This window comes from Benincasa hispida, chromosome 3 (assembly GCF_027475165.1).
Source record: "Benincasa hispida cultivar pf3 chromosome 3, pf3_genome.v1.1, whole genome shotgun sequence".
NCBI lineage: Eukaryota > Viridiplantae > Streptophyta > Magnoliopsida > Cucurbitales > Cucurbitaceae > Benincasa > Benincasa hispida.
In genome coordinates this window covers 56,626,712-56,637,978 of record NC_143480.1, presented here as the reverse complement: position 1 = coordinate 56,637,978, position 11,267 = coordinate 56,626,712, and the positions used below count along the sequence as shown (strand labels likewise).

At 28.5% G+C, this 11,267-nt stretch overlaps 1 long non-coding RNA gene across 1 annotated transcript; it reads left to right on the top strand.

The window, feature by feature from the left end:
• The first annotated feature begins 4,005 nt into the window (after positions 1 to 4,005).
• LOC120074133 (uncharacterized) lies at positions 4,006 to 4,545 on the top strand. The gene is made up of 2 exons (XR_005480898.2): positions 4,006 to 4,108; positions 4,189 to 4,545. It is a non-coding gene; the product is annotated as an uncharacterized LOC120074133 (long non-coding RNA).
• Positions 4,546 to 11,267: the final 6,722 nt, after the last annotated feature.

Sequence of the window (11,267 nt, the reverse complement as noted above, 5' to 3'; positions counted from 1 at the left end):
AAATATATTTTAGTTTAAAATAAAGTTTGAAATTAGAAGACAAAAATTTTGTTTTTTCTTTAATTCATAGAGGATTATCATGAAATTAGGAAAATAAATAATGAATAAATATTTTTTAAACTAAGAGATGATTATCATAATTAAAAAAAAATGGATAAAATATTTTTATCTAAATTAAAGTTTAAAATTAAGAGGATATCTTTTTTTTTTTTTTTTTTTTTTTTTTTTGGTTCTAAATCAAAGTAAAAGATACCCCTTTTTCAAAAAATAAAAGAGGGTTATCCTGAAATTTTGAAAATAGTTTTTTTATTTAAATTAAAATTTGAAATTAAGAGATAGTCAAATCGTTCAAATAAAAATAAAAACTTTTAAAAGACAATTATCACAAATTTTTAAAAGACTTAATTTGATACATATTCAAGCATTTGTTTTCTTCCTATAAAACACGTGCAATGCACATCATATTTGACTAATTCACATTAAATGATATCAATTGATGTTCAACTAAGTTATATTGTTCTGTATAAATGTGACATAAATATTAAAAGGGAGCAAATACATATTTAATAAAAAAAATTGATTACAAAATTCTTACTAATTTCAAGTCTACTAAAAATTATAATTAAATGTTCAAAATTAATAAAATATAGAAATATTACACATAAAAAATATCAATTCAAAATTAAATTAATATATAAGTTTACATATTGAAATATTGAAAATTTTAATATTCAAAATTCAATGAAAATAATTTATAAATATACATATTACAAATTTAAGAAATAATAAATTTAAACATATGTTTTTGTAAGATCATAATAAAAAAAATTGCAAATTAGGTGGGACACAATAAATAATATAGTATCGTTTACTGATACAAACTTTGCATTCATATGCCATCTATATATTGTTTCCATCATATTAATGGTATAAAGTTTCCATCACATCAACTAATATGATCTCTTGATCTCGTTAGTATTATGAATGTATATTAGTATGTTTGAATGTATATGTGGTAATTCTGTCACAATGAATTGGAATGATCCACATTCGCTCGTATGTACTCTTGAATAAGAGTTCCTTCACCAAGGAATCACAAATGTGGAAAACATATTGAAAGAAAGTAGCATCTCATCAAAGAGACAGTACATCGAGGAGATGTGATCGTCATGAAGATAGCCTATGAACACAGCTTTGTTGAACCATCTATGAAGGCCCTCTCGGCTAAAGTGTTCGCACCTGGTTGGACTAGGACTCCGAGCAACGTAATCTAGGGAAAGTAGGAGAATATCTATGGTATTAGAGATGCCTTAGTTTATTGTATTTTCCCTCCATGTTTCTCAACATTATATTGTATATATTTATTCTCACTGGAGTTTTAGTCCAAGTGGGAGATTGTTGGGAATGTCCTAGAACTTGCAGTTCGTAAAATTCATGTTAAACATTATATTTATCAATAAAATAATATTGATTATCTTATTCGATATTGATGTTGCATTCTATTATGAAAATCCAATAAACATATCCATGGCTACAGTGTGAATACTTTAACTCTATGTAGTGATGTAAACAGGATCAAGTTAATAGTATCTCATCCTGGTAACATTATTGGATGCGGCCCATTTTGTATAGGTAATACAAATGATGTGATCCACAGAGCATTCATGTAGAGACATATGAGTGGGGGCATCCTATGCAATGAGTTTACATAAAGACTAGACCACAAAATAGTCACTTTTCTTTATAACGACAGTTTACTGTTAAAATTGACTATTTCATACTAAAGTAGCTTAGGATAACTCGATCTTAATACTAAGCTAGCTATGAACTCCTGTTTATTGGAGATTGTTTTTTGATCTGCATGGGTGAGAGTAATCCAACAACACTGCTCAATAAGCCTTCCATTTTGGGGATAAGACCGGATAGATAGTTGGGGACATAGCCCTGCGAAATAGAATTCACTCCTACCCGTTTTAGGGTTAGCAGATAGGTTGTTCTCTTAAATGCTAATTCTAGGTCTTGAATAATCGGGGTCCCGCCTTCTCATGATAGAGAGGGACATGGTTCATTAAGTAGTATTATGAATCAATTGTTCATTAGAGGGTCAGTGGGAGCTTAAGGAACAAAAAGTATTTATAGGGGTAAAATGATAATTTTGATCCAACTTTAAATACGAACGACCTGTGAATGATCGATTTACTTATTATGGTTTACATGGACATAAATACATCTACAATGAGGAGAGTGCAACTATCGAGCTATAGTAGTATGTCTTGACGGTTAACGAAAAGTAATTAATTCGATTTAAAAAGTTTAACCAATTGATTACAAATCTTTGGAGCTCATGATCTGTATGTCCAATAGGTCCCTCTACTAGCTCATAACTTGGAATAATGAATTGAGTAATTGACTGAATGAATTTTGAATTTAGGGTTATGAATTTGAAATGTTCAAATTCATTTTTAGGGTTTTTCAATTGATTGTATATGGTGGATTAAAATCGTTTAATTTAATCGAAATTAAAATGAGATTGGAGAATCAATTAATATTTAAATTATGATTTAAATATTGATTTTGAATCATATTGGTGGAATTGATGTTTTATTAATTTAATATTAAGATATTAAATTAATTAAATTAGTTTTATTTAAATTAATTATAAAAAACTAAAATTTCAATAAAATAGTTTTATCTAAATGGAAAAAAAAAACAATTTTTGAAATTGTTTTTGAGATAGTGGATTTTTCCCTAAAATTGGAGAAATCCAGTAAACTTCAATCAAGGTGTTTTATCATCAAAATCCACCATGAGTTCTTCAATTAATACAAAGTAGGAGCTGCCTTACATGCAACCATCTTCTAATGCATGAAATCAAGCTATATAATGAAGCTTCATGCATGGAATTTGAAAAAAGACTGAGTTCTTTATCCAAGTTGCTATAAAACTGAAACCCTACTACACCCTCACTAGTTCATCTTCAATTTAGCTTGATTAGAGTGTTCTCACCACACATTCCTTCTTGAGCATAGTTGAGAAGATCTTGTTGGTGGTCTATCTGAAGAATCCAGCTCAAATTTGTGGAAATTTTGTTGAAATTTAAAGAGAACTACAAAGGTATTGTCATGTTCAAACCCTCTTTTGAAAACTTCATGAGTAGAATGTTTATAACTCAAATTAAATGTAGTTTAAGTGCTTATTGATTCTGAATTTTTCCATTGCACGTTTTATTACTCCTTCACCAACTCCCTAGTTCTCAATGCTAAGATAATGACATTAGTGGTGACTGACTCCCTGCCATATTTCAATGCATTTTTTTACCTTCTCATAGGCTTTGGGTAGAGAGTTCAACAAAACAAAGGCTTCATTTTCATCACTAATCTTTTCACCAAGGCTTCTAAACTCAGAAACTATCTTCTTAAACTCATCCAAATTGTCAGATAGTGTTTTAGCAGAATCCATCTTGAATGTGAAGAATTTCTCTCTTAAAAACATCTCATTAGGAAGATCTCTTATGGCAAAAAGATCTTCAAACTTAGTCCACATCTTTTATGTTGTGTCTTGGTCGATTACCTGTTTCAAAGTGTTGTCACTGAGGTTGAGGACTAAGGTTCTATAAACTTTAAGTTCTGTATCTTCCCTTTCTTGAGTTGTTATCATAGGTGGCAGAGTAAATGGATCTAAGAGGGCTTTATGAGCTTTTTGTTGTCCAAGAATTGCCTTAATTTTGGATTTCCACAAGTCGAAGTCACCCTTCCCATTAAACTTCTCTATTTTGAATCTTGCAACAACCATTGCTAATCTGAAAACTAGACTTAGAACACCAAGAAGTGTTTTCTTGAAAACCTTGATGCTTTAGGAAAGATTAACTTGATGGTCTTCAAGCTCTGATACAAATTTTTTTGGGCCTATTTCTCTATTTCTATAGGCCCACGAAATGAATCTTGACGGAAAAACCCAAGTATGATGTTTAGCTGAAGGCTTTTGTTAGGTGAAAAGCTTGGTTCTACATGAGCCACGTAGTAAACCTAATTTCCACTTACGTGTACGGCTAAAACTCTCTCTTCAGCTGATCAGATTATTGCACTTGGGAAAAAGAATTCATTTTCAGGTAAAACTTTCTTTTCTCTCTCGATTTTCTCTCAATTAGTTATAGAGTTCCTCTTTAATAATGAGGATTGTTTTTTTTAGAGACAAAGAACAACATGCACAGTTCAAAAGATGAAAGGAAGAAGATAAAGAACACATACAAGTACGTGGTTTAGAAAGGATGCGTACATCCACGGGAAGAACTTCTTTTCTTTCTTGAGATTTCCTTTGTACAATAGTTTTTTTTTTTTTTTTATAAGAGATGTGTGATTATTTCTATCCGATGTATGTAATAGATCTGATCTTTAGGTATTTATAGTACATACCTTTTGTCAGTTTTTGTCAGTTACAGTAAGAAAAGAAACGTTGTTAAGTAAAACTCTAAACTAGCTGTTTTATGTATTGGAGTCATCTTTATAATATGTTTTTATTAGAGAATAAAATTTGTGCTTAATGTCATTTTCTCTTGGTACTTAACAAGAATTTGGTTAATGAGAAATATTTTTATGAAGGAAGAAGTAGATGTTTGACGAATTTCAATTTTTTGTTCCATTTCAATTAAGGTGGGTGTTTGATCTTAGGTGTTTCTGTGAATCTCTAAATCAGTTTGTGTTTGTATGTTTATCTTCATCATTCTAGAATCAATTATTATTATTTCTATTTTCAAGTTCAAGCTAAGATCTCTCTAGAATTGTTATGTTCATCTTGAGTGCTTGTTAATTCTTAAAGAAGATAAAAATCTGATTAAGTTATTCTTTAAATATTCAAGGCAAAAGTAGAAAGATGCTTAAGTTTCAGTTGGATGTGATGAAGCCAACTAGAAAAAAGCTCGGTATGGTGAAACTGACAATGGAGCTTCATGAAGTATTCATGCTAAAAAAGAGAACTATTTAGGGTAAACAAGTAATTTTAAGGTTTAGAGTCTTGTACTTATTATACTTACTAATTTCGTTTATTTTTACTGAAACTGACAATGGAGGATGAATAATTATATCACTTTTGTTGAAATGAATTAGTTAATTGTTATATTTGTTGAAAGTTAAGTTGCATATATAAATATCATATTCATTTTATTATATCCATATAAATATCATTAGTTATCCTTCTTCGATGCCAGTCAATACCCCTATAATATCAGTTTTCAATCGAAATTATAGTCTAATTTTGTACCAGAGATAACAAGTTTATGTATTAAATTGAAAATTATTTTTCTAATTAATGAAATACTTTTATCAACGGTTACATATGTTGCAAAAGATATTTTCAATGACCATTGATCTACCTTTAACAACAGTCTTATATGTTGCTAAATCTTAACTTTCAATAACAAACTTGCAACGTCACTATATAAGACAAATAGTGATAGATAACGTTAGGCTAAAAGTGAGTTTAATAGATCTCGACGAATTAACTCAACTATCAATGCTAGGAACTTAACTCATAATATTATTGACGATAGGAACACACAATTGTCTTAAACATTTTGAAAGCATGCATTCGGAAGTCCAATAAGTGACAGTTCAATAGATAGAAGACAACTTTACAAACATACTTTCACAGAACATAGCTTTGAAACATACTTTACTGAAACATAAGACATAAAACTTCTAAGATTAGTAACACTGTAATCCATAAAACCATGTTAAATGCATACTTCGGTTTACCCCAACAAGATATACTAACAAGGTCGCGACGTATAAAACAGTTTTATCACTTTTCCACCTATGGAAAGAAAACATCATAAGAATAAGAACAAATATTTCACATATAGTTTCACTAAAATTCACTTCACGAGTGGTGTTCATAAGTAAATCCACTTCAAGCATGGCCATTCGCAATCGAATCAGAGTTCAAATGCAGAGTTCACAACAAAACCCTTTTAACGCATGACTTATAGTACACCACATTTCAACTAAATCCAAGAAAATCACACAAAAACCTATACCCATTACCTCTTGTATATACATACTCCATGTCAAGATATCACATCTTGTGTGCACATATCAACATTTTCCCTTAGATGTACACAAGGTACACTGACATTTCCCAAGTACATAATTTAGTGATTTAACATCTATTTCCATCGACCACAAAACCACATTTCCATAAAAATCCACCATATAACATGCTTCCTTGTAAAACTTATTTATCTAAAACAAGTAGTCAAGCTCGTATTCAAACATACATAAAATAGATCAGGCCAAGTTTTGCCATAAACCATTCTAACATCATATTTTCAATACTTCTTAAATCAAAGCTCAACGCATCAAATTATAAATGTCACTATGAACCTCTACCAGCAGCTGTCAACCCATGAAGCATGCGTTGAGTACCCAACTCCCATGTGTCCAACTTTCCCTTTCGTTCTACCTAGCTCCCTAATTTCCCTCTCCACTCTTTTTAGTCCTAGACTTTTAATTGAAAAATATTCTTTAAATTTTTTTTAAAATAATGTCTTACTTTACCCCTTATTACTCAAATATTTCAAGTAAAGATCCTACAAAATCAATGAAAAAAATTCCATCAATTGGGCTATGCTAAAATTTAGGGAAAATTCCCCACCTCAAAATGTGAGAAAGATTATTACAATGTCATAAATTTCGTCATAGGATAGCTTTTTAATAAATGTTTTTTCAATATTTTAATTAAATTTATTTTATCTGTGTTCAAAATCTCGTACTCCCAAAATTTATGAATCTTCATCTTGAATCTAGAAGATCGAACTCCCAAATACTTCTAGATTCTGTTCTAGTAGGAAATTTTTTTAATAAAAACATCATTGAAAAAAAAAATTAAAATGTTGTTAACAAAACACAAAAGGAATTAATTTAAGGATTTGAAAATTAACTTAAAGTCATTGAAATATTACCACGAAACATTTAACGTCAATTTAATGTGTAAGATTCCATTGGCAAAATATACAATTTTAAATACATTTAAAACAATAAACTAATAAACTAATAAACAAATATATTTACAGAGATAATAAAAATTTAACAAATCATATTTGAATGACTCTACTGAATTCGTATAATACATTTTTAATGCAAAAATGAGATATTTATCAACCCAGAAGAAAATGCATGAACAAACACTTCACAACAAAGGAAAAATTTTATAGATAAAAAAATGTCAAACTATTTATAGAAATAAAAAAAAAAAAAGACACTAATAGATTTCTATCAACGTCTATCATATAATATCAATGATAGACTTCTATCAATTTCTACACTAATAGACAATGATGACTTTTATCAGCCTCTATCATAGAAGATTAAATTTTTCTATTTTATGTAAATAATTTCCATTAGTTCTATATTTTTTGAAACCCCTCTTATAAAAATGACATTTAAGAACATTACTCGATAAGTTCCATGCCACAAATATTTCCAAGAGTAATAAGTTCCATGCCACAAATATTTCCAATATATGTAAATGACCATAAATTCAAATTTTTTTCATAAAATAAACCTACTTTACAAAATGAAATCATTTTATTTCTCTCATTACTTTAATTAAAAAAGAAAAATATTTAAATATTAATTACTCAAAACTTTATTTATTTATTTATTTGTTTTTTAAAAAAAAAACTATCCTCAAATTTGAAATTAACATAAATAAGTAAACAAGTTAGACGGAAAAAAAATAGGTGGAACAATGATCATAAAATATTTAAGTCAAGCAAATATAGATTTAACAAAGGGCTGACAAGAGAAATAAAAAAATTTTAAATTTTCATTTGAAAAAATAGCAAAAATGTTTCAAAATTATAAACAAATTAAAGTAATATAAAATAATAATTAGTAAATGACCGAACTACCCTATAAACAACTAAATTGAGTGCAAACGAGAATTTAAAGCTACAATGGTTCAAAAATAACTCCAATACCACAAATATATTGTATGTAAACAATTCACAAGCACTAATTAAAAATCACCTTATATGGTCCTTCACGCTTCTGGCAGGCAATAGGACATGTGCGAAGGAAGCCTACAACCAAGTGGCAATGGTCGTCAAAAGCTTATGGATGTCCACAACGATGGACTTCTTTCAAGGTGAGTATAGAATTGATTGTGGCAGTGAAGTTGTTGTTGACAAGTGAATATTTGATAAAATTGTAACCTTTGGACTATGTGACTAGCTAGAAAATGAGAATCCATCAAAGACAAGCTTAGAAACCCTATTAGATTTTGGATTGTGTTTGACATCAATCCTAAAACATCATTGTTGAAAACGGTGTTCAAAGCATAAAAAAAAGTAAGAAAACACACGTGCAAGCAGCCAAGGCCAGCGATCTAAAGGGAATGGTTATCAAAAGCTAGTTGAGATGATAGAATGCAAGGGAGGGTTGCTGAACCAACGGTGGTAGACATGAGATTGAGGAGGAGAGAGAGATTTGGGGAAGGGGACAGTGGCTAACTAAAAGAGAAAAAGAAGAAAAAAAAGATGAGATTTGTGGGTTTTTGTTATTTTATTTTAATTAGATTGTTGAGTATTGTATATATTATTGTAAGAAATTGGAAGCAACCAATATTCGATCTTGAAGATGTATCATTTACATTTTCTTTAAACTTTTATACTGACTTTAAAAAGAAATCTAGAATTTAAAAGTATATTAAAATATAGATTTTAAAAAGAAATCTAGAATTTAAAAGTATATTAAAATTTATTCTGATGCATGGGTTTCAAAAAAAAAAAAATCTAATAATAATATATGTATCTCAAAAATCTTTCTCTTAGAAAATAATAATAATATATCATGAAATAAAACGTGAAAATTTTGGAAATATGAACAAATTTACAATTATTTGATAAAAATATGTTTAGAATAATGAAAAAAGATTAAGATACAATTAAAAGTGGTCACACGAATTTGAAATAATTCTTGATTATTAAGATAAAATAAAAGTTGATATTAAAAGATAAATTTAAATTTAAAATTGAAGAAAAATAAGAAAGATATTGGTTTATTTTGAATCAATTTGAAAAGTTAGTTATCAAAATCTAATTTGATAATAAACTATAAATTTGAATTTCAAATGGGCCAAAAAATTTGAAATGATGCTCATTTTCTGTTTTGGCAAATCTATTAGGTTATAAATATGTTACGACCAATTACACTATATTTCTATCTTGGTTATTAATCAATCTCTCACAATAATTTTATCTCGATTATTAATATTCATGGAATTGATTTCCCACCAAATCTAAAGATATATTATAAATTAAAATAAAAATAGTGATAAACATATTAAAAATGGATCAATTCTTAATATTTTTTAAAGGTGGTTAAATCAAATCAAATCCGATGTGAAACCGCCAATTCAAATTTCAAAGCGTCCTTCTTAAATTAATTGAAAGGCTCCTAAAATAATGAGAACAAGAATCCAAGGTTTCATGTTTATTCAAAACCGTAATCAAAATCTAAATTAGTGTTAGATCGAGCAAACTTACCCAAAGAGACCCTAAACCTCAGTACAAGAAATATCACTTACAATGGCATTAAAAAAACTCTAACATAGACTTTACATAGCATTTAGAAATGCTGTCTCAGCCCATGTTATTGAAAGTCCATGACTTTCCATAACGTTATTTCAACGCTATAAAGAACACTATAAAAAGTCTATTTTGATAGCACGTATATGATGCTATAAAAACTTTTCATAACATAAAAAAATGCTATTGAAACGTTTTGATAGTGTTTTTTATAGCGTTAGAAAAGTGTTGCGTTTGTCCAATGTTTAAAAAATACTATTGAAACGTCTTGATATCGCTTTTCCAACGCTATAAAAAATGTTATCAAAATGTTTCAATAGCATTTTTAATAACATTGTAAAAACGCTATAAAAGAGTTTTCATAACGTTTTATAAATGCTGTCGTTGCCGATGTTATTAAAAGTTCTCGACTTTCTATAGCATTTTTGTATAGTTATTAATATCACTATAAAAAGTTGACATATGATAGCTTTAATTCAATGTTACGGAAATGTTCTAATGTATTGGAAAAAGTACCATCAAAAGTTTTCATAGGAATAAAAAAAATGTAACAAAAGACATTTTAGAGTGATTTTAGACACACTATTAAAAATCTCTTATTTTTATTGGCATTTTTTCATTGTAATGGAAAAAAGTTATAAATACCCCATCTTAAAAACAATGCTACAATTAATATTTAATACACTTGTCAATAAATTTTTTCTTAGATTTTACAATTTGTTTCACAAATATTATTGTAGAATTAATTCTAAACATATATTTATAAAAGTTGCTTACCCATATTATTGTCTAGACGAAGAAAGATGCAGTTCATATTTTGTCAAATCTACAATCATAATTGTAACCAAAATCTTCAAATTTATAGCATACAAAAAAAATAATAAAACACTACATTCCTCTAAAAGGTTTGATATAGACATTAAAAACATGTTCCGAAAAGTTCTTACCTAATAGAATAAGTTGTAAATTCTTAACCCAAACAAAATGACTACATATATAATCCCAAAATGTTGATACAATCAAAAGAGATGTTTCGGATTATAGTGATACCAAAATTCTCCCACAAAAAATATGTAGCTCCGATGTTTGTCATCATATCAATCACCTAATAAAAAATAAAACAAAATAGCTTTTTATAAATCATCATGATCTAACTCTAACAACAGATTAGCTAATGAACTAATAAATACTTAAATCACAAAGTAGTAAAAAATTTTCTTACATAATTTGACTTTATCCATTGACCATACAACAGTAATGTATGTCTTGTACATGGTCATGATCAGGACCGAAAACTGTATTAATTGCATCATCAATTATACTACCTGAAGGAGATGTTCCTACACGATTTTGTTCAATACACTCCAAGCAAAAAAAATCACGGTAAAACCACTTAAATGCCAATAAGCCAAGAAGCCAATTGGAGAGAGGGGATGCTTTATAACCAACACAAATTCACAAACATTTAGAAATTCTTACATCAACTAAATCACTACTAAAATACTAACAAGGCAGATCACTTAAATAAAACCCAACAAAGCTCATTTTTTCAATGACATGAAAAGTTCAGACCACAACTACAAATAAACGAGCAGACAATAAGACCACAACCTAATCCTTGAATACTCCATCAACATGATTAGTCAAGGCACTTGTATGCATAGTAAGGAGGAAAACTGAGAAG